The sequence below is a fragment of the Erpetoichthys calabaricus genome, chromosome 4, assembly GCF_900747795.2.
Source record: "Erpetoichthys calabaricus chromosome 4, fErpCal1.3, whole genome shotgun sequence".
In the NCBI taxonomy this organism is placed as follows: Eukaryota; Metazoa; Chordata; class Cladistia; order Polypteriformes; family Polypteridae; genus Erpetoichthys; species Erpetoichthys calabaricus.
Window position 1 is genome coordinate 86,928,995 of NC_041397.2, and position 23,086 is coordinate 86,952,080.

At 36.0% G+C, this 23,086-nt stretch overlaps 1 protein-coding gene across 1 annotated transcript in view; it reads left to right on the top strand.

Moving 5' to 3' along the window:
- The first annotated feature begins 981 nt into the window (after positions 1–981).
- klf12b (Kruppel-like factor 12b) overlaps positions 982–23,086 on the top strand; it is a 312,355-nt gene continuing 290,250 nt past the window's right edge. Inside the window, exon 1 of the mRNA XM_028799610.2 lies at positions 982–1,213. The gene's annotated coding sequence lies outside the window, so the exon portion shown is untranslated. The remainder of the gene's footprint in view (positions 1,214–23,086) is intronic.

The following is a 23,086-nucleotide window of genomic DNA, read 5'->3' on the forward strand; positions in this document are numbered from 1 at the left end:
GGGTTGACGCCTTTATCCAAGGTGACGTACAACATCTGAGATACAATTGTTTGTTTTTGTCCAGTTGTTATATACCCTCCATAACCAGCCTATAAGCTAGTAGTCCAATCAGTGCTTGAATAGTTAATTAGGACACCGCCTAATAACACAAAATTAGCTCAATATACTGTATATGGTATTTATGTACCAATATACATATACACTATATACATACACGTCTATACTGCAAATAAATACAATTATTGGTATACAAATATATAAAGAAAATTATATGTATATAAATAGGCAATCATGTAAATAGAAAGAGAACATAAATTAGCAGGATTACAATCAATGGGGTTATTGCACATATTAATATGTAAAAGTGGTTTTAGTAAATACTCATTACATCCAAAGGAAAATAAAATCAAACTTTGAACAAAATAGTGCAAGCCGTTGTCGCCAGTCACCGACATCTGACATCACGCCGTCTGTGCTGCCGCCTCTTGCGTCGCCCCTTGAGGGCGTTTCAGCTCCTAAGCCATCACCTAGGGACTTCGCGACCAAGTGGAACTCAACACATTTTCGTATAATATGTCTATTTATTGTCCGAATTTCGCACACGTAAGAACCTGTTATAATAGTTCATTCTTCCTGAGGTACTCGGCTGCGACAATGACAGCATGGCTTGGTGTCCTGTCTTGCTTAGACGCTACAGTAGCTTCCAGATCTTAAAGCAATGCGTCGCTCAAAGCGGAGTCCCGTCGGAGTAACCCAACCCAGGGCCACCCCTCCACCCCACGAGCCAGATGACCACGCCCCCTGCAATTCGATGCACGCTGCTACAGCTTCACTATATTGTCCGCTCTTGTTTATGGACCCCCGCCCACCGGCCCACCCTACATTTAGAGGATCATGTGACTTTGGCAAGTCATTTGCAAGTACAACAGTTCTCTGTAAAGCCCTCATTCATTTCCTAAGAGCTGCGCTGAGTAGCTGAGTGAGTGAGTGAGTGAGAGAGAGAGAGGGTGACACAGAGAAGGAGGGGTGGAGGGAAATCGCATTCACGAGAGAGAGAGAGAGACCGAGCGAAGGGGGGCGCGCGTAGTCGCGCGCGCGTGTGTGTGTGTGTGTGCGATAGTGTGTGTGTGGGGAGAGAGAGAGAGAGAGAGAGAGAGAGAGGAGACTCTAAAGGAAGGAAAACAGTTTTCTTCAGCTCTGCAGCCTTGACAAGGTCTGTACCCTTTATGGATTTATGTTCCGTCTGTCTGTTCGTCTGTCTCTCTTTGAAACCCGGCCATCAGTGAATTCGGGGACAAAAGCCATTTCGTCACTTGAGTGGTCTTTTGGTTTTGTTTTTCTTTTTTTCAGTGACGTTACTGCGCGCGTGTGCCAACACACAGGAAAATACCTTTTCGAATAATAGCCACTCATAATAATAAAAACGCGTGCTGCTTGGCTGGCGCACCGAGGTGAGGGCATTCTGCATTGAAAAAAGTGGCCGGCTGGTGGTGCAACCGCGGGGGAGCTATTGTGCATCTGGAGGGGGCGAGTTCGGTGCAGTTGAGTCTCCGCAAAATCCTAAGTGGCTCTGTGCAATTGGCAATGAGCAACTCTTAGGTGGCGGGTGTCCACCCACTACTTTCTCACACGCCCACCCGCCTCCCTCATAAATTTATTATGGAAAACTTTCCTCACTGTGGCAGCATTTGTTTTTGTGCTCGTTCTTTAATCGAATTGCTTCCAAAACAATACAGTAGCACCAAGAAGCAGGTTGTCTGTAATGAGTTAAATATTTTAGGCGGGGGACAAGGGGCTCTTACTTGTCATCCTTGATGCTTTTGTTCTACTATTACAGTCATTGATATTGATGGGTCCCTGTCACAGGCAACAGTGCACCATTCATGGAAGTAGCTGAAGGCTGGCCCTTGGCTGTTATTTTCAATTAAAGTGGACCTGGGCAGCGCTGACAGTTGGAGGCGGCAGCAGCAGGAGAGATAATTCAGAGGCAGCCCTGGATCCGATGCCTGGCCCCCAGAGCTTGGTGTAATGTGAAAACTGAGTTGTGACCTCGGTGACATTAGACTGTGTTAATGCAGAGCTTGTGTGGAGAGCGTAGTTAACTCTGCTCCTGGTGTTAACTCTGTCCTAGCATGACAGACACAATTCCACTATGGAAACAACCAGTCCCTGCTTGGTCAGCTTCCTCAGATACTGCCAGAGACACTGGATTTCTGCCAGGGTGCCTTGGAAAGCTGCAAAGGAGACTTGTGTTGTCTGCTTTTTTATTTGTTGACAGATTCCATAAATGGTCAGCACCTTTCTGTGAGATATGGTCAAGTTTGACTTCAGGAAATGCACCATGTACTCACCCAGCTTCAGCTTCATTTATATATTTATTTATTAGTGCCTCTGGTTGGCGGTGTACTCCGAGTTCTCTCGTCTACTGCTCTGAAACACTCCAAGAGCTAAGGAAAAATTAAATGAGATGATGATTTTCAGTAAAAGTTATTGCTGTCATGGTAACCCACACCCGTTGTTCTGTTCTTGGGCTAATAGAGCATTTAAAGTTAAGAAATGCAGCACATATTTATTTGAGTACTTTTGGCTAAGGTAGTAACCTTGCACATGTAATGATGTACAGTACATTCTTGTTTAATACTTACAGTAGTTCTGTTTTTAAAGTGAACTTACAACAATGCATTCACTCCTCTGTAAACAAGGATTAAAAACATTAATAATATTGCAGAGCTATAAATGATTCCTATTTTCCAGGGTGATACTATGAAGTCATTGCATTATAGCAAAGCAAATTCTGCAGTATTATGACATGAGAGAGTGCTTTATAGAATGTCCTTGACGATAGCTATGGGAGAGCAGTTTCTGTTTGCACGTCTGACTGGTGGTCTGTCTAATCATCCTAGCCACTCATATTCTTAAGTATATGCATAAGGATTAATAGCCGAGGTAAGTCCTATTGCTTCCCTTTGTGATCATGTCTCAGCCTCAGCCGTTTTTCTCAAGACTTCATACAATTTCAGTCATTGTCTTTGACTGCAGATGCCGTCTGAGGTTGCCTAGGATATTTTGATTCAAGTTATTGCTAGTATCGGATACCTGTTCTGCCACTCCCAGTGTTGGATGTAGTCTCAGACCACATTACCAGGACTGGATTCAAGATCATTGTCTCTTGGTGCAATATTTGCATTTCATCACCGTAAAAACTGGATTTAACTCAAATGATGTACACAAATGATGCCAGACATTCCTTGGATAACAGTGAGTTTCATAGATCCGGAATTGGATCTATTTTGAGACTGGGCTGGAGTTTGTACCAAAAGCTAATAGGCCTGCATGTAGTATCAGGTACATCTGACAACTTTTTAAATTTAAGGGATTGTTAGAACTGGATTTATTGTAATTTGAACTAAACAGTCTTATAAGTGGGTACTCCCAGTGTAGTGGTCATTTGCAGGTATTCCAAAAGTGTTGTTTGTTTAAGAAACTTTGTGAATTGGATGGATTTTTCAGTATTTCTGTTTTTTAAGTTGTGTGAAACTGGATGACAATTTAGAATTATCTAGAACCAGAGCTATCATACTTCTTTCAACTACTGCAATAATCTCATTTAGAAAAACGTAATCATATATTTAATATGCATTTGTTTTTTCTTCTATGTACTTCAGGCTTTTCTCATGTTTGGCTAACTGGCAAAATAAAACTGACCCAATGTGAGTTTACCCTGTTGCAAACTGACATCTCTTGTAGTGTTGGTTTCGCCATCTCCCAAATGCTTTCAATATAGAAAATGTAAGAATAACTGCCAAGCTTTTATTATCTGCACAGTTAATAGTTTAGCATTTGCCTAAATATAAAGTGAGTTTGTGTAAACCATTAAACTGATACAGTTATGACTCTTTTTGACACTTGCACACATCTACATTCACATTGGACCAATTTAGTATTGCAATTTCACCTAACCTACATGAGTGTGGGGCTGTGGGAGGAATACCAGAGTGCCTGAAGAAAAATCCATGCAAACATGGGGAGAATCTGTAGACACCATAGAGTTAATGACGAAGAGTGGAATTCATGTGGGATCCATGAGGCAGCAGTGCTAGCCACTGCCCCAGAGTGCCATCAGTATCTATTTATTTGTAATTATTATCACTGCACTTTTTCCTCCTTATAGAGTGCATTGTTCCAGTAGCCAGATATTTCTTAGAGCTCGATTACACTAATAAATTCTAGTTGTTTTTGCCAGTTAAATCAGATGTGTCCTGTTATTTCAGTTATGCACTGCCAAAAATGTGTCGTATGTTTCAAGAGCATCAGCAGTCTTTTCTCATTGAAAACCCAGTATTGTGTTAACATAATTTGTGACAATCAACAGGCAGGCTTTTCAAGCAGGATTGAAGAATTTATTGAACCAAGATGATGCAGGATAAATGGGATGGTGCCATTTTCATACTTGGGGCCTCTTTTCCCAGTATCGTTCTGGCAAATATCTATAAAGTTTTATTTAACATTTCAATGTTAAAAGTCAGTAGGTGTTGAAAGAGCACACCATCACATTGCACATAGAAGTTGGAAGATAAAATATAACATCATTCAATACCTTTTAATATTCACAGAAAGTAATTTAAAAGTTTTTTATATATAATATATAATATAGCCCTGCGGTGGGCTGGCGCCCTGCCCAGGGTTTGATTCCTGCCTTGCGCCCTGTGTTGGCTGGGATTGGCTCCAGCAGACCCCCGTGACCCTGTGGTTAGGATATAGCGGGTTGGATGATGGATGGATGGATATATAATATATATATATAAATTAACAGACAATATATGGGAAAAGAAAGATGGTATGTGATGACGACAGAATAATCAGTATCAGTATAATTGGTACAGAAGATTCATATTAGAGATTATGTTAAACTGATTGTGTTTTCTTTATTGTCAGTAATAAATAAGTTACTTTGGCTGGTTTAATTCATAGAGTACATTGTACCAATATGCTAACAAAAGGAAAACAACAAAAGGTTTTGCTAGATATAGCGGTGAAAAAATGTAAACTTGTGCTGTCTCATTGTCCCTTACCCAGTTTAGTTTCAGTAATTGTTCACTTAAGATCTGTTGATGTCCTTTTGATCAACGAAAAACAAGGAGAATGTTAAAAAAAAGATTCTGATGAGTACAGAGCACCTTGCTCGATTATTTGTTTGTCTTGCACTCCATGAATAATACTGATTGGATTGTATAAAAATGAATGGGTTTGATACACTCAACTTGTAATCAGCTGTTTGCTTATTTGCATTACTATATGAAAAAGCTTTTAATAAAACATTTTTGTTAATATTTATCTTAATCATATAACAAGTTTTGTTCCTAACCCACTTACACATTTATCTTAGTGCTGTCATTAACTTATTCTATTCCTAATTCCTAATATTTTAGTTATGTTTTCTTCTTAGTTCCTGTTTGCTTAGGCTAAAAATATTCAGATAATTCTGCCTTTCATTGTCTAGCATGGTTATGTTCTTCTTGCCATATTGAGAATAAATCTGCAGACAGCTGTGGTGAGCATAGACCTTTCACATAATTAGGTCTAAAATTAAATATTGTGCAAAAATTACACTATATAGCACATACTGTATACCAACTTTTGGCATTAAGAATGCTGTAAAATACTGGATTTTAAAAGACAACATCTACTGTGATTTACTCTGAAAGAACTTAATGAAGTGTTGTTTGGTGACAAAGGATTTGAACTTAAATATGAGAAGCCTGCACTGTTAAATCACATTCTGACTCTTCTTGAGAGCTTAAGTAGGTTACTTGATGTTTTTGAAATACAGATATAAAAGTAACTTATCTTGATATGCTGCACACTTGCTTTCATAGACATTTTTACTGGTAAAGGCAACTACAAACTGCAGTCTTTCCCAGTTGCAAAGGCTCTAAACAGAAAACCACTCTAGACTAGCTTCCAGCTCTCTACGTGGTGCACGTATTCTCAAATCCTCACACTTGGGTAAATTAAACAAAGGGCAAATTAATACCAAGCTGCTTGCCTTTGGACTGTGAAATAGGAACTGGCTGCCCAGATAAAATCAGTGTGCAAATGAGGAGAACCTGCAAACATCACATAAACAAACTGATGCACCTGGGGTTCAAGTACTGTAAAATGACAATGCTGTCAGTCAGTGTTTTCCATATATAGTGCCTTTTCCTAATGAATGCAGTAACAAAATACCTTAAGAATATAATGGGCAGTGCTTCTATTACATAGTACACTGGTTTAGAATAGTAGGTGATCTACAATACCAGCTCAAAAAATAACAAAAGATTGAGAGAGAAAATTGTGGGTAACACAGACGAGATGGAAGTACCAGCTTTTATAAATGAAGTGAGAAAAAGTAGTTGTTGACTTATGTTTTGTTATCAAAAGACATTTTGCTATTTAGTTGTATTGTTTCTAAAATGGTTTGGTGATGGGTGCTATAAAACATGAAAAAGGGTTATTTGAAACTGGAACAGCTTTGCATGGTTTTACAATTTAGATCATTTGATTGTTTTCATGAATTTATCTGTTTTAGTGGTCAAAAAAACCTGTGTTTTCAGTTAGAAGTTGCCATGGGTAAAGCAGTGCACATTTTGTGTATATACCATCTAAAGAGCCAGTTAGAATAACAGTGGTGTTAAACTGAAGGCAACAGTGTAGAGCTAGTGTTTCTTTGGAGAAAAATATCTGCTACAACACTGTTAGCCATGCCTCATTTGTTTTGTCATTTTTGTCTTTTTAACATGACATTGGAATTCAGTGAGGGTAAGTAAAATATAGAATTTCAAGTTGAATTTCTTGAAGCATTTGAGTACTAGATTTTATTTAAACTTCCTTTCTGGAAATAACTTTGCTGTTCAGCCCTTGACCTCATCCCCCTAAGCAAATACTTGTTTACTACAGCTGTGGTGAATTTTGAAGGGGGGTGGTGGGGGACTGCAAACATTTACACACTTTGGGAAAACAGAAGACAATAGGGAGGGTCTGAAGTTAACAGTAACCTTTAGCATACCAACTTTTGAAAATCTTTATCATTGTGTTTTTTGATCTCTTGTTCAGGCACCTGTAAATTCCTCTGTGCTAATATTGTATTGATGTAGACTTAATTACATTCATACTTTTTAATTTGTATGGGTCCTGTTATTTTTGAGGCAAATAGCAGATACAATTCGGCCATGTAGTCTATTCTGTGTGCTTCAGATGAATCTGATGCATTGTTTGTTAACTTATGATAAAGTGTTACATTTTCTAAACGGCAGCAGGGATCTTTGCATTTCAGTTTTGTTTTTATCCTTGAGTAAAAACACAGTGTTATTCATACTGATACTTAGCATAAATACGTTTGTACTATTTTAAATATGTCACTATAATTTTTGCACCTCATGGCCAATTTACCTCCAGAATTTTTCAGTGACCTTTAAAGTTTAGAAGGGATTATATTTATAAGTTTAATTTGAATAATGCATAAAAATAACATTATCATATGCTACCATGTGCATGTTGAAATTTGTGGGGTGTTTCTTTCAGTTGGATCACATGATGCTCACTGTAGGGTACCTTCCACTGGATTCATTCTTAAGCTTTACTGACTAGATTCCTGTTGAGGTAGCAAATGCCTTGCCAGGCAAGACTGGGATAAACCTTAAGGGTCTTCAGACTTCTGATTGCTGTAAGGGATTACTTCATTAGAGAGACTGAGGCTGTAACGTCTGGCAGTGGGAGGGGATCAGGCAGTGATGCATGAAAGGAGACCCAGAATGCTGTGACTATAGAAAGGCATAGGAAGGAAGAGCCAACCTTTATCATTATGAAATCTGTCAATCAGTCCTCTAAGCAGATTGTTAAATTAGGAAGAAACGCTGCATCATGCAGAAGAAATATGTTTTGTGCCATTCATTAAAAAAAGGAAGATGATGGACCATCCAGTCTTCTGTCTTCCTTATTGTTACAATGTAGTTGACAAAACCAATTAAATGTCATCAGTTTAATAATAATCTTACAGTATGGTATTGTTGTATTTTTGTCTAGGCCACCAAACATGACATTTTTCATGGTATCAGATTTTTTCCTGTTTTGCTATATATATATATAGATAGATAGATAGATAGATGCTATATTTTGCTATCTATCTATCTATCTATCTATCTATCTATCTATCTATCTATCTATCTATCTATCTATCTATCTATCTATCTATATACAACCCCAATTCCAAAAAAGTTGTGAAGCTGTGTAAAGTGTAATTTAAAAACAGAATGCAATGATTTGCAAATCTCATAAATCCATATTTTATTCAGTATAGAACATAGAAAACATATACAATTTTGAAAGTGAGACATTTTACTGTTTCATGAAAAATATTACCTCATTTTGAATTTGATGGCAGCAACACATCTGAAAAAAGTTGGGACGGGGCAACAAAAATGCTGGAAAATTAAGTGGTATTAAAATGAATGAATTAGGTTAACTGGCAACAGGTTAGTAACATGATTGAGTATAAAAAGAGCATCTTGGAGAGGTAGAGTCTCTCAGAAGTATAGATGGGCAGAGGTTCAACAATCTGCAAGAAACTGCTACTATAAATTGTGGAATAATTTCAGAATAATGTTCCTCAACATAAAAATGTGAAGACTTTGAATATTTCGTCATCTATAGTACATAATATCATCAAAAGATTCTGAGAATCTGGAAAGCGTAAGGAACAGGGCCAAAATTCAATATTGTATGCCCTTGATCTTCAGGCCCTCAGGCTGCACTACATTAAAAACGGGCCTGATTCTGTAATGGAAATGACTGCACATTCAGATGATGTCTTTTTCTGGGAAGGCCTTGCATATTTCAGCAAGAATAGTCCGGGTGCTGATTTGGCCTTCTTGCAGGTCAGATCTTTAACCAAAACATTTGAAAAAATTTGGCACATCATGAAATGCAAAATATGACAAAGACGACTCAGGACTGTTGAGATTAGAATGGGACAACATTCCTCTCATCATATATCATATATATACGTATATAAACTGTTTCTGCAAAAAAAAAATCCAAAGTAGAAACAAATTTTTAATTATCTTAATATTTCTGTAACAGACAATGTTTAACTACCAGTTTATCTTCTAGTGGCAAACATCATAGTGTTTAGTTGTACATTCAATTTTCTTTATACAGTTAGCAAACATAATTATACACTGTGCACACATGATTGGTAACGCTGAGTAGGGGCATATGCAGTGTACTGTATTGTATATTGGTCTGCCAGTTTATTATTAAAATGAATGAGATTGCATTGCCAGAGATTCTTGCCCATTAACCACTTGATTAAATAGCACAAGTCTGATGTCTTCAGATAGTCAGATATACTGTATTACATCAGATTTTTATTCTCTTATTGTTTCCATTTTTTAAACTTTCATATTCGGTAGACTACTGTACTGTATTTGGTAAGTTTATTATCCTTCCATTAACCCAATTTATTTTGCATAAATTACAAGTTAGTGTTCATGCTGCAGAGCATGATTATGCAGCTTTCTTATTTACCTAATCATATACTAAACCTGCTTTTAACGTGAGTAATTTGCAGGCTGATTCCCTGGATGCAGACTTAGTTTTACAATATAGAAAGCTGCAGGCACAGTCAACTGCAGTTATATAATTTTCAGCATACAAGTGTAGTGCTTTTAATTGTGGTATGCAAAATTGATATGTGGCACATCACAAATACTAGGCTTTATTGTAATGGAAAATTTACACTGAAAAGTTTAGTGATAAGTTTTTTTGGGGTTCTTTTTAGTTCATAATAGATTTTATAAAAGAAAATTGATATTACTGTAGCTCTCTAAATAAAAAAAAGACTTAAAATGAATAAGCAGTGACAATTATATGAATGCCAATAAACTAGTCCTGTTGATGACTTGTGCATTAAGTCATTTTCATTCTTTTTTATATCTCTATTTTTCTTTTTAATTCAAATGTTCTTAAAAATTCTCATTTTTTTTTAAATAAATCACAGTGCACATATTATAAAACAAATATAATTTACAAAAGGAAGAAAACACAAGCCAAACAAAGTCCTGCTGCTTCTCTGGCCCTTCAAATACAGATCTTCAACCCTGTGTTACCAAGAGGGATGTTTGATCCATTTTCCCACTGCTTCAGAACAAAAACGTAATTTGTTTCACTTCCTTTCTTTCTTGGTAGGGTTTGGAGGGAATCTATAAGGTTTTGTGGTTAGAAAGCCGTAGTTTTGCTGATGAACCTCTCTGGCCTTCAAGATTTATTAAGCATTTCCAGGCTAGCTCATTAAAAAGGATCACATGATTCCTACACCTTCAACTTGGGGAATGCAAGAACACCTGACAGGCTTGAGATTAATGCCTTGTTTTTCTGCCAGTTTCCACAGATTTCATCTTTAAACTAAGAATATGATCCTACTCCTAAGCGGTCTGCACACTATCAGCTAGAAGCAAGTGTGCCTTCATGTCAGCCTCCTACCTCTAAGGAGGGTTAGGATTGCTTAGCACCATGTGATTTGCCTGCCCTGTATCCAATATGGTGGCTCTGAGGCTAGGGATCTGCACTGGCAATCGGAAGGTTGCCGGTTCGAATCCCGTAAATGCCAAAAGAGACTCTGCTCTGTTGGGCCCTTCAGCAAGGCCCTTAACCTGCAATTGCTGAGCGCTTTGAGTAGTGAGAAAAGCGCTATATAAATGCAAAGAATTATTATTATTAATATCCGATATCCAATAATTGACCGCTGATGGTGTTCTCTCCTTCCATACTAGAATCATATTGTGTGTTGCCACTACCTGTGTGTGGTGCTCTATAACTTTTGAAGTTTCTGCTTGGCTATGTTCCTGTTCAATATAAACCTTTCCTCTCTGGAAACCTGTCAGACTGGCTAAGAGGTTTGGACTTCAAGCCATAATGTTACAGGTTCAAATCATTGCTTTGGCTTATTGTGTGATCTCAAGTCAGTGGCATAAATTGCTTATCTGACCTTTAAGAATAATCTAATTCTATGTTAGTTGTACACTAAAAATTCAGTGAACTTCTTCAGGTTTGAAAATGTACCTGATACTAAAATGTGTAACTATAAAACTTAAGATAATAAAGCATGTATTTTGGGATTTACATTTTTGGGATTTGACTCTGAATTGGTCTACATTTTAGTTTTCCTCTGAATCCTTAAATCTCTCAAGAAAGATGATTAGGAGAATAGATTTGTGAATACTGGTCAATTTGCAGTATTGGAAGGGAGAAACATTAAGTTAAAAATACATTGTAAATGATATTACTTATTTAAGACATTCTTGTAAAATTCATTTGTTTTGGTACAGTATTTTACTAGAATATCCAACATTTACCAAAATAAGTCAAAGGTCTTCTGGTGAACATACAGTAGTTTCCTTTTAAAATATTAAATAAAATTAAATCATTCAGCACAATATTCACAATGGTGTAGAAGTGCTTAATGAGAAAATCTGGAGTGAACTGCAAAAACAGTTTACACAGACAAGCAGTCTTTGATTTTAAAGTTTTGTTCCACCTCAGTATGAGAAAAAAAACAACAACAAATTTAATATACTGTAGATAGAGCTGAGCTAGGGTAAGTCTTCACTTACCACATTGCATTTCTTTTTATATATTAATAAAATGTTTATCAAATAGCAAAAAAATCATGTTTGAAACTTTCTTTCTTACACTTTAAATGTATTTAAACAAAGGTTATTTTTTTATGAATGGACCATTTTATTAAGGTATTACTGCATAGTTAGTGCTTTTAACATTATTGGAATTGTGACCTTAACTTTGCTGGACATTATTTTTAGAAACTAGTAAGTGAAATAAATCTCTGTCCAGTTTTTATTTATTTTTTAGTAGATGATTAAACCTTTTCACATTCATGCAAAAATCATCTCCATCTATTAAATCTAAGTACTGATATGAGAGAGATGAAAATAGAGTCTGAAAACGAATGTTTGTATGAAGAGTATACTGTACCTGTAGATATCCAACTGTATTTAATTATAGTAATTATGCATCAATTTCTCATTTGCAGACTTAGCATCTTTACGTTGTTTTATTGCACTAGTCGTTCATTTTCAAACTAGAGTCATTCTTATCTGTGCCATTTGAAGCCTGGACTTTTCTGTCAGCAACAGGCAAAAAAAGGTAGATTATCCCCAGGCATAAGAATGCTTCCATTAAAATAACATACTACATTTAATAAGGGTCAAACCTTATTAAGACCAAAACTCCTGCACCATCATGTTACCATGTTGTTTAAATATGTTAAATGGTAGTAACTGTCTTTAACACATTGTGTGATAGTGTTTGTTCACTCTAAAAAGAGTTAATAGACAAAACCATTCCACAGAAACCATCAGTGGGTGTTCAATGCATTTGCCTGTTCACTATATAAGTCTTATTTATGATTGTTTTTTTTTGTTGTTGTTGTAGAAAATCTGTTTTTGTGAGCATTTCACATTATTTTGCTCTGAATGTATAGAATGCTTCATGGCAGTCTGATCAGAAATAATGATAAAATATATAGTTAGCAATGTTAAATTTGCCCTGAATTCATGAATCTGCATATATCCATGAGTGTGCCCAGCAGTGGACTGGTTCCTCATTTAGAGCTGGTTCTTGCCCTGCATCTGATGTTGCTCCTATAACCCTGAACTGAATGGATCACTTTTTGATAATGGATGGATGGATTGCTTCTGTTAAACCTGGTTGTTTAAGTTTAAGATAATTTCTTACTTGTTCCTTGTCTTTCTGTTAGATTTTGATAAATGCTGTGGTGTCTGTCCTACATTGCTCTCATTGTCTTTTTAAGATGTACTAAAATGCATGCACTTTAACTAAGATTCATTTAGTTTTTATTTATGTATTTGTCTTTGGTTGTGAGATAAAATGAGAAATTGTTTAACCCACAGGACAAAATCCAGTATTAAAAATGCTGAAATACAGTACTGTGCTTTCTTGAAGGAATGGGTGGAAACAGGTCTCCTACTGGCCATGTTAAAAGAGTATATAAAGGGCAGATGGGACTGCAGATCAGTTTTTTTAAACTTTTTTTACATGGAGAAAACAGTGTTTTTCTAAACCTACCTCAGAAGTAAACAGCAGGCGCCCACAAAGAGTAAGAGAAAGAGCTGACCTTCCTCATTGCTCTCTAAGGGGCATTCTGAACTTTGTCCCCTGTTCTAGGTCAGCCTTTAAAAAAAACAAGCCAAATGGCATATGGAAACAATTTTTGCTGTTTGCTTTCATTTACAGAGTAGGATTTGTAGGTTTTTTTTTTTTTTTGGTTTTGTAGAGTGACAAGAGAATTGGGGCTACTAGGGGCACAGATCTACAAATGTTGCCACAAATTTACAAATTAGCAGGTGAGATTTACATGTTTTTCAGCTAAACTAAAAACATCATGCATCATGTATATATCATACTAGGAAGTATTATGGCCAGTTTCCATGTATTGCCATTTCAGTGTTTAAATAAGGGTTATGGTATATTGTCTCTTTTTAAATATTTTCCTTTTCAACAGTAAATGTTTTAAAATATCTTTTCTTTTCTTAAGCTGTAATTGGATGGCTTTTCCTCTGTGTATTTGAGACAAGAGATGTTTCAACTTTTATTTATTTTTTAAACTTTTATTTTTACAATCACTTTAACATATGATATATTTCTCATTAGTGTTTTAAAATTTATTGTGCTTTCATTGGACATTATAATGAAGAGACATTTCTGCTGTGGTGTATGCTAACCAAAGAGATGTCAGAGGTAGCTGGGTGCAGGTAGTATGAGTATGCCTGTGCCAAGCTAGTGTTCCTTGCTTTTCGGAGTGCATGTGGATGGCAGTGGCTTATGTCAGCCAATTTTTATTTATTTATTTTAGCTCCAAGATAGGTACCTCTGGGGATTCACTGTAGTGGGTTAATGCACTGACAGTAATACCATCTCCTGTCACCTTAGACTGTAATCTTTAATTGAGTCTTATCTATACTGACAAGGAAATATAGCACTGGTTTAAAAAACTGCTAAGAATGAAAACCCAAAAATTCTTTACTGAACATTTGTGTAGCAAACAAAATGTAGCAGTGGACAATGAAAGTGTACCATGAGTCAGGTCTTGTGAAATCTCCTTCACCTCCATAACACCCAAAGTAATGTAAAGGATGACAGTGTCCCAGCAGTTGCAAATTGGAAAAGTTAATAAGCAGTATAGTATTAATAGGAGGAAAATACAATATTACAGCCAGTTAATTTTTACCTCCAGGTACTGCAATATTTTATGTTTGATAGCCCTTCATCATTTGACAAACTTTATTTCAGGTCTTGAATTTATGGTGGGTTAAAAAATATATTATCATCCCCTAACAAGTTATTTGTTCTCCCCAACATCCGAACAATTCTATTTCTCTTCAGGCCACTACTTGCAACCAAGTATAGGTTTACCTCAGACATGTACTATATATCTGAGACTTTCAAAGCCTGATAGTTATTGCAGTACTACATCTGTGAAAAGAATGCCTTGGATTCTTACATAATAATTCCAGCTGCTTATGCAGCTTGCTTAGAGCATTTCAGGAAGAGAAATAATTGTAGGCAGAACAAGATGCTGATGCTTTGCCAGTTGTGGCAGTAGAAAAGGCAAGACTGCAGTAAGTATTCATATTTTATTGTAACTCAAAAATAAAACTGAATGTGTATTATGTGTGTGTATTTTTGTAATCATTTTGATGTCAGTATGATTGAAACCTTCCTGTTATCTGAAACTCATTCATTGCTCATATAAATCGATCTCATTTAATTAGTCTTTTTTTTGCTTCTGTTATTCTTCATTCAGTATGACTTTTGCATTTATAAGAGATTTAGAAATATTTCTGTTTTTACAATAACTTGAAATGCTTAAATTTCTTTTGTTATTTTCCTATTATAATGACAATTAAAAACAAGCAGAGCAGATACCTGGGCAAACAACACTGAATGATGAAACTGCAACTAATTCAGTGTCAAATCCACTAATTAGTAAATAATGGATGTAAATAAGTAGAACACCTGGAAAATTGAATTAAGATCAGTATTGAAAATATTGTTAAATTAAAAAAACAACAACTGAATTATCACCATATAACTACTTAGTAAAAATTTACCAAACTTGTAATTTCTAGACTGTCCAGACAACACAGAATCTGGGAAATTACAGTGCACTTAATTAGGCAAGGAGTCCAATTCATAACAGAATTTGGTTGGAACAAAAACCAGCAGCCACAGTGGATCCCCAGGACTGAGTTTGAGAACCACTGAACTAGGAGTTTTTCAGGTTCTGATTACTGTGAGTGCACAATATATGAAAGCTTGCATTCAAAGCCAGTGGTGTATATCATTAGTTATTCTGTTTGGATAAAGCAGACTTTACCTGTACTTATTTACTGCAGATATTTTACAGTGCACTATTAATATACAGTACGTGTGACTGAAAGTTTACTGCTTTATGAGACAGAGGTATATAGTTTTGGCACTGAATAAATAAAGTAGATGTGAAGACTTCATTGATTGTAAGAAACAAAAGTAAATGGATGCTTAATTTTTTATATCATCCAAATTATTAAAACATTTGTAATCACTTTCCAGTTAGTATCCTCTACAATTAAACAATGTTTTTTTTTTGTTTAATTACCATATAATTACGTATGTGTGGCCCATCTGCTAATAGACTCATTTGTATTAATATCTAAGTAACAATAAAAATATCAAAAGCAAATAATCAAGTAGCACTTTTTTGTGATGGTACTATATGAAGTAACTAGCCCGGCCTGCAAAATAAGACACAATTTCATACGCTTAAGATAAAGTTTATAAAAGAGAATTTATTTTATGAATCATTTGCTACCAGGAAAAATGTTTATAGTTTTTCATGGTTCTATTCATGTTATAAAATCAATAAGAAAATAACATTTTATGTGGCAAGTATAGTAAATACAAAGACACACACACTCTAAACAACTTTGCACACTTTGTAGAAGTAGAGCAGTTATTTGCTCAGGGCCACAAAATAAGCTAAGGTGGGAAAAGAAATGATAACTTTCCTGCCAACCCATTAACCACTAAGGGCAATATGGCCTATCAAACAAATGAGAGGAGGCCATTCTACTTAATCAGTCAAGCTAATTTGGTTAAGTAATAGCTTCCATTTTGTCTAGTCATTTGCTAAACAATGGCAGGGAACTTGCAATGAATTAGTGGTACATTTCACAATCCAAATTCCATATGTGTAAAAGTAGTTTAATTCTCATATTGCTAAAGTGTAATCTTTAATAAAATAACTGTAAATATTAAATTTGATTCTATACTGTTGCGAAGATAGATGTCTCCAGGCAACACCTTTTCTTTTTTGTGGTAACTTTCATTGGAAAATTAGCACAGTTTACTGAGAAAAAGCCTTTCATTCCAATAGAGCTCACCTATCCTATTTGTGTAATTTTTTCCAAAATGATATCAAATTGATTTTGAATGTCTATAAAGTACTTCTCTCTATTACACTATTTGGCAGTTTATTTCACGCATTTATAGTTCTGTGTGAAGAAAAAAAATTAAAAATTTGTTGTAAAGTCTACTTTTAACGGGTTTCTTCTATGCTATTTGTTTCTTGTTGAAGAAATTAAAGTAATGATGTGGATTTACTATACTAATTCCTTTCAAAGGTTTAAAAACTCAAATATGTCACCTATTATTCTCAATTTACTTTAATTGAAAAGGTTCAGCTCCTTCTACCTCTCACACTTGGAATCTTCCTAGTCACTCTTCTCTAGTGTTTTATTTAATCTTTTTTTTTTTTGTAATACAGTGATAACTACATTATGAATACTTTATACCATCAATATATTTTCACATTACACTTTGTATTGGAAAACTGGTTCTGTATTATTTCTGTATACATACCAACAAATGCAAAATACTCAACCACTAAAATTATTTAGAGAAAAAAATAACAGTAAGAAGCACATAATACATTCAAAGGGCTTAGTAACTGTGGAAGGCTGGAAAAAAAACTCATTTAAGTTTCCTAAGTAAAGGTAATTCAGACTTGGTGAAGCTGGCATTCTAGTCCCATCCTGAGTCTTCTAACAGTACACAGACAAAGCTTTCATGTCTAATTAAACTGTTTAATGCTAACGTGGGATTTCATTTTTCATAAACATTACTACCTCTTATACAAATAGAAAGGTGATAGCTTAAGTAAGATTTGGGGAGATGATGGTGTTTGTCCCAATGTCTTTGGGGTTGCTGTTCAAACTTGGTTGTTCTTTGATCACAGACCTTACAACTTGTTAATGAAACAATAGTCAATACTTTAACTGTAACCTCCGGGGCAAAGTAAAGCAGATTTTGAGTTTTGTAAGACTTGCAAATCTGATATGCAAGGGATATTTTGAATTTGTAACATGTCAATATGAAATGTGATAGCAGTTATTTAAAGTTGTAATTTTGACAGCTGAATTTAAAAAATGATCTTACTTCTTACTTTTGTTTTTACAATTAATATACCTATTATATGCACAGAAAAACAAGGTGTTACAGAACCTGTTGGCTAATGTACAAGAATCCAGCAAAGCTCAGCCTTCTCATAATGTGGGTATCTCTGTACGATACTTGTTAGCATGTTAGTTAAAGATGAAGAGGTTCAGACAGGCACACATACTCCTGCATGTCAAGTGTTCAGTTATGTAGTGTAATTGTGAGCCAGAATTACATATTACAGTATGTGGTATTTTTTATTGCATTAGTTTGGGCAACCAAAATACTACAATAAATAAGAGCTTACACTCCACAAATCTTTTTATTATCAATAGCTTCTTGACCCATTTTGTATATAAATTGACGACCACCCCCTCAAACACGGTGAAATAAGTATTTGCAGTACCTTCATAAATGAGCACTTCTGAGCTGCAGGGCGACACAATGCCAGGGGTATAGTTTTAAGTACTGTTTGGTGTTGCCTTGTGCTTTTAATTTGTGTGTGTTCTGTTTATTTTGTAAAAGACTCTGGCTTACTTCCATATTCCTAAAAAAGGTACTTTTGTACAGCAACACTAAGTTGCCCTTCTGTTGGTGTGTTTGTTTTTGTTAGCTTTAATATAAACTGATTCTGCACACTTTATAAAGTTCCTGAATGTGATTAAGCGGTATTTAATAAATAAATGGGTAAAAGCAACAAGATTAAGGGGTGCTTTGCATACAGACAAAAATTAGGTTATATACTTCTTTTCTCCCCCTCTGCTTTCTCTTCTTTTGTTATGATTTATCAGTCAATAGATTTTGCCCCCCATATCTGTAATGCTTAAAGGGGATCACTACAGTTGTAAGTTTAGTTATTGACTTTCTGCTTCGTAGTGCTTGGTGATGCAGACACATGCAGTGAACAGCCTACACAAGATCATTACTTGGTTGTCTTAGCTACAGTACTTGTGTCACCCAAGCCCTCAGCCCATTATAGTATTAATTATATAAATGCACACAATAAGGAAGTGCACAAAGTACAGTTGAATATTATATATATATATTTAAAAAATAATGCTTTCTATTTTATTTATATATTTTGTTTATAGAATATAAATGTAATAAATGCTGCATCATTGTAAAGGTAAAAACAACTGTTAGTTAAGTAATTCTGTCTTGCTGAAATGTGTCAAGAAAAAATAAAACTGATACCTTTCAGTGATTTCCTATATCATTTTCAACTATACTCTTCAGTTCTTTATTAAATAACTTGATATCTGATCTGCTAATTGTTTGACTGGTAGACTGTGATACAGGTATGGGTGAATAGTTCGAGCACTATAGAAGGGAAATATGTGTGTTGCTAGATGGCTTTTAGACACATACTTGCTGCTGTTACTTACAGAGAATGTAGTGAAAGGAGAAGTATAGTATAGTATAGTATAGAAGTAAAAAAACACTATATTTAGTTCCTTTTTTCCAACTTCAAGAGACCTGTTGGTACTTCCATCCCTTCCCGTTTTGAACCTATTTTTTATAATTTCAGGTAAAGGAAAGAATGAAGATAGTAAACTGGGAATTTGATGTCTCCTTCACATATAGAACCTATCTCTGCCCAGCTTGCTTATACTCTATGCTTCCTTATGTCTGTGCATGATTCTTGAAATAAAATTTAAAAAAGAGTAAGCAATATAATGTGTACAATCAAGCAGATAAAATTTGCACAATACAATTTCCACAATTACACAACAAATAACCTCAAAATCAATCTTGAGGAAAGAAAATCTCCATAAAATAAAAAAATTAAAAATTAAGAAAACATATGTTTCGTTTTTTCTAAAAAGGTTAAGTCTGTGCACGATTTTGTCCTGTGCCTTTACATGCTAGCTATACAAAAATGGCTTAGTATTAAAAAGAATTGTATATAGCAAGTATAATACTGCAGATTAAACAATCCACCATCTACAGGGTTGGATGTTCCTATTTCCTGTAAGACTGTGTTTTGAAGGAAGTTGTTTCTCTATACAGGTGCTGGTCATAAAATTAGAATATCATGACAAAGTTGATTTATTTCAGTAATTCCATTCAAAAAGTGAAACTTGTATATTAGATTCATTCATTACATACAGACTGATGTATTTCAAATGTTTATTTCTTTTAATGTTGATGATTATAACTGACAACTAATGAAAGTCCCAAATTCAGTATCTCGGAAAATTAGAATATTGTGAAAAGGTTCAATATTGAAGACACCTGGTGCCACACTCTAATCAGCTAATTAACTCAAAACACCTGCAAAAGCCTTTAAATGGTCTCTCAGTCTAGTTCTGTAGGCTACACAATCATGGGGAAGACTGCTGACTTGACAGTTGTCCAAAAGACGACCATTGACACCTTGCACAAGGGGGGCAAGACACAAAAGGTCATTGCTAAAGAGGCTGGCTGTTCACAGAGCTCTGTGTCCAAGCACATTAATAGAGAGGCAAAGGGAAGGACAAGATGTGGTAGAAAAAAGTGTACAAGCAATAGGGATAACCGCACCCTGGAGAGGATTGTGAAACAAAACCCATTCAAAAATGTGGGGGAGATTCACAAAGAGTGGACTGCAGCTGGAGTCAGTGCTTCAAGAACCACCACGCACAGACGTATGCAAGACATGGGTTTCAGCTGTCGCATTCCTTGTGTCAAGCCACTCTTGAACAAGAGACAGCGTCAGAAGCGTCTCGCCTTTGGACTGCTGCTGAGTGGTCCAAAGTTATGTTCTCTGATGAAAGTAAATTTTGCATTTCCTTTGGAAATCAAGGTCCCAGAGTCTGGAGGAAGAGAGAAGAGGCACAGAATCCACGTTGCTTGAGGTCCAGTGTAAAGTTTCCAAAGTCAGTGATGGTTTGGGGTGCCATGTCATCTGCTGGTGTTGGTCCATTGTGTTTTCTGAGGTCCAAGGTCAACGCAGCCATCTACCAGGAAGTTTTAGAGCACTTCATGCTTCCTGCTGCTGACGAACTTTATGGAGATGCAGATTTCATTTTCCAATAGGACCTGGCACCTGCACACAGTGCCAAAGCTACCAGTACCTGGTTTAAGGACCAAGGTATCCCTGTTCTTGATTGGCCAGCAAACTTGCCTGACCTTAACCCCATAGAAAATCTATGGGGTATTGTGAAGAGGAAGATGCAATATGCCAGACCCAACAATTCAGAAGAGCTGAAGGCCACTATCAGAGCAACATGGGCTCTCATAACACCTGAGCAGTGCCACAGACTGATCGACTCCATGCCACGCCGCATTGCTGCAGTAATCCAGGCCAAAGGAGCCCCAACTAAATATTGAGTGCTGTACATGCTCATACTTTTCATGTTCATATCTTTCAGTTGGCCAACATTTCTAAAAATCCTTTTTTTGCATTGGTCTTAATTGATATTCTAATATTCCGAGATACTGAATTTGGGACTTTATTAGTTGTCAGTTATAATCATCAACATTAAAAGAAATAAACATTTGAAATACATCAGTCTGTGTGTAATGAATGAATCTAATATACAAGTTTCACTTTTTGAATGGAATTACTGAAATAAATCAACTTTGTCATGATATTCTAATTTTATGACCAGCACCTGTATATTACACCAGTAACGTCTGACTGCATGATAATGTGCAGTGACTACACTTGACTGAGAGCGTTCTAGCTCTTCTCACGTGATCAGCATCTCCTTTGTCGTCGCTGGATGGCATTTTGTTCTGTCTCATTTGCCTGTACTATTCTGGCACGTTTGACCACTGATTGCCGATGTCGATTAGCCTCTTCCTCTGTCTCATTTGCTCTTGCTATTCTCTTTCGCTCAGTGTTGGCCTGTCTTTGTTGTATGGTCTGTTCTTTGCTCTCGTTGGTCGAGCAATTCTCTTTCGCTATGCGTCAGCCTGTCGTAAATGCTGAGTGCGCGCTTCATAGTTTTCATATTCTTTCTCTGTACATTTAGCATTCGTTAGCTCAGAAGTTGATGCGCTCGCTGCTTCCTGAGCAGCTCTTCTTTTCTTCACTTCTTCTCTTCATTTGTCAACATCTTTTCGTGTTAAAACTAATTAAGTTAGTTTTTGTGTTGCAGTTACTTAGTACATTTTCCTTAATTTTTCACTTAAGCTGGCACTTAAGTCTTCAATCTGCCTCAAGAATGATTTAAGATATGAAGAGGTAGGGGAAGTGACGACAAAGGTGGTAGGGATGAGAACAGCACCCGTAAGCATGTGCCACAAAGCCGCCCTGCTGCCCACTGCTGAGACTTGATTCTACAATAGAATAAAAATAAAGTGTAATAATTCCAAAACTCTTTGGTTTTAATAAAAAGCTGTAGTGCAGAGTTTCAGCGTAGTATATGTGTACCAAATTTCAGGCTACAGGTTATTTGATTTTTGACCTTGACCTTCCTATGTTGGCATTTGATCTTGGAGGTCAATCATCACTCCGAAAGCGAATAGTACAGCTCACGTAGTATATGTGTAGCAAATTTCAGGTCAATAGGTCAAACAATTTGTAAGCTATAGGTGATTTAAAATCCTGGATAGACAAACGGACAGCCACGGTAGCATATTATATAAGAAAATGTTTATAACTGCATATTAACACTGCATCAGTGGAAATGATGTATCAGTATCAATTACCATATTTTACATTGATTTAATTTAACAGGCTAAAATCACTTTGCCCTGGAATAAACCCATTCCTAGACCTGACACATCCTGGCCAACATGTGAATGAACATCATAATTTAAAACATCAGAGTTAGCTTTCTATGTGCAAATAGAAATTCAAACACAGAATGAAGGTTTGAACTTTGAAGTTGACTACACATTCTTTTTCTGTATCCTACCACTTGCCGGTATAATAATTCTGCAGTTATTTGTACTTGCCTGTGTATGCATCTGGTGCATAGTATGTGCAGATTCAGAAGACATTGCTTCAATCATAGAGCATATTAAACAGGGCCAAAGTGGTATATTTTGAAACTCTGTATTAATAAATAAAAGTTTGGGTTGAATAAACTGGTAGAGACTTTATTGGTGATTTTTGTCTGTGCTAAATTGATCATATCCCATTCATGCTGCAAACCTCCCATTACACATCATCCCAGTTGTATTAGATGAAGATGGGAAGAGAGCTATGCAGGTTATTGGAATAAACTGAAGTTGCTGTCATGTTCATGAAACCTGTTTGAGATGATACATGCTTCATGGTATAGAGTCTTAACCTACTGGAATTATGCATTTTCTTATTCTCCATTTATCTTTTTCTGCCCTATCTTAATACATAATTCGTCTGCCTCCTCACTCACTCACTCACGTCCGTCCGAAGCTGAATGCGCAGTCGCCTTCTGCACAGCTGCCCGAAAAACCTTACAAGACCGACATCCAACCCCAACATCGCGGCAGGCGGCGGATTTACGGCTGCAAAAATTCAAAGAGAAAGGCGACTTCGATTAAAGCTATAGAGGCCTGAAAGGCGATTTCGACTACAGCTGGAGGCCTAATTATGCATTCTGATTCAATTACGCATTCA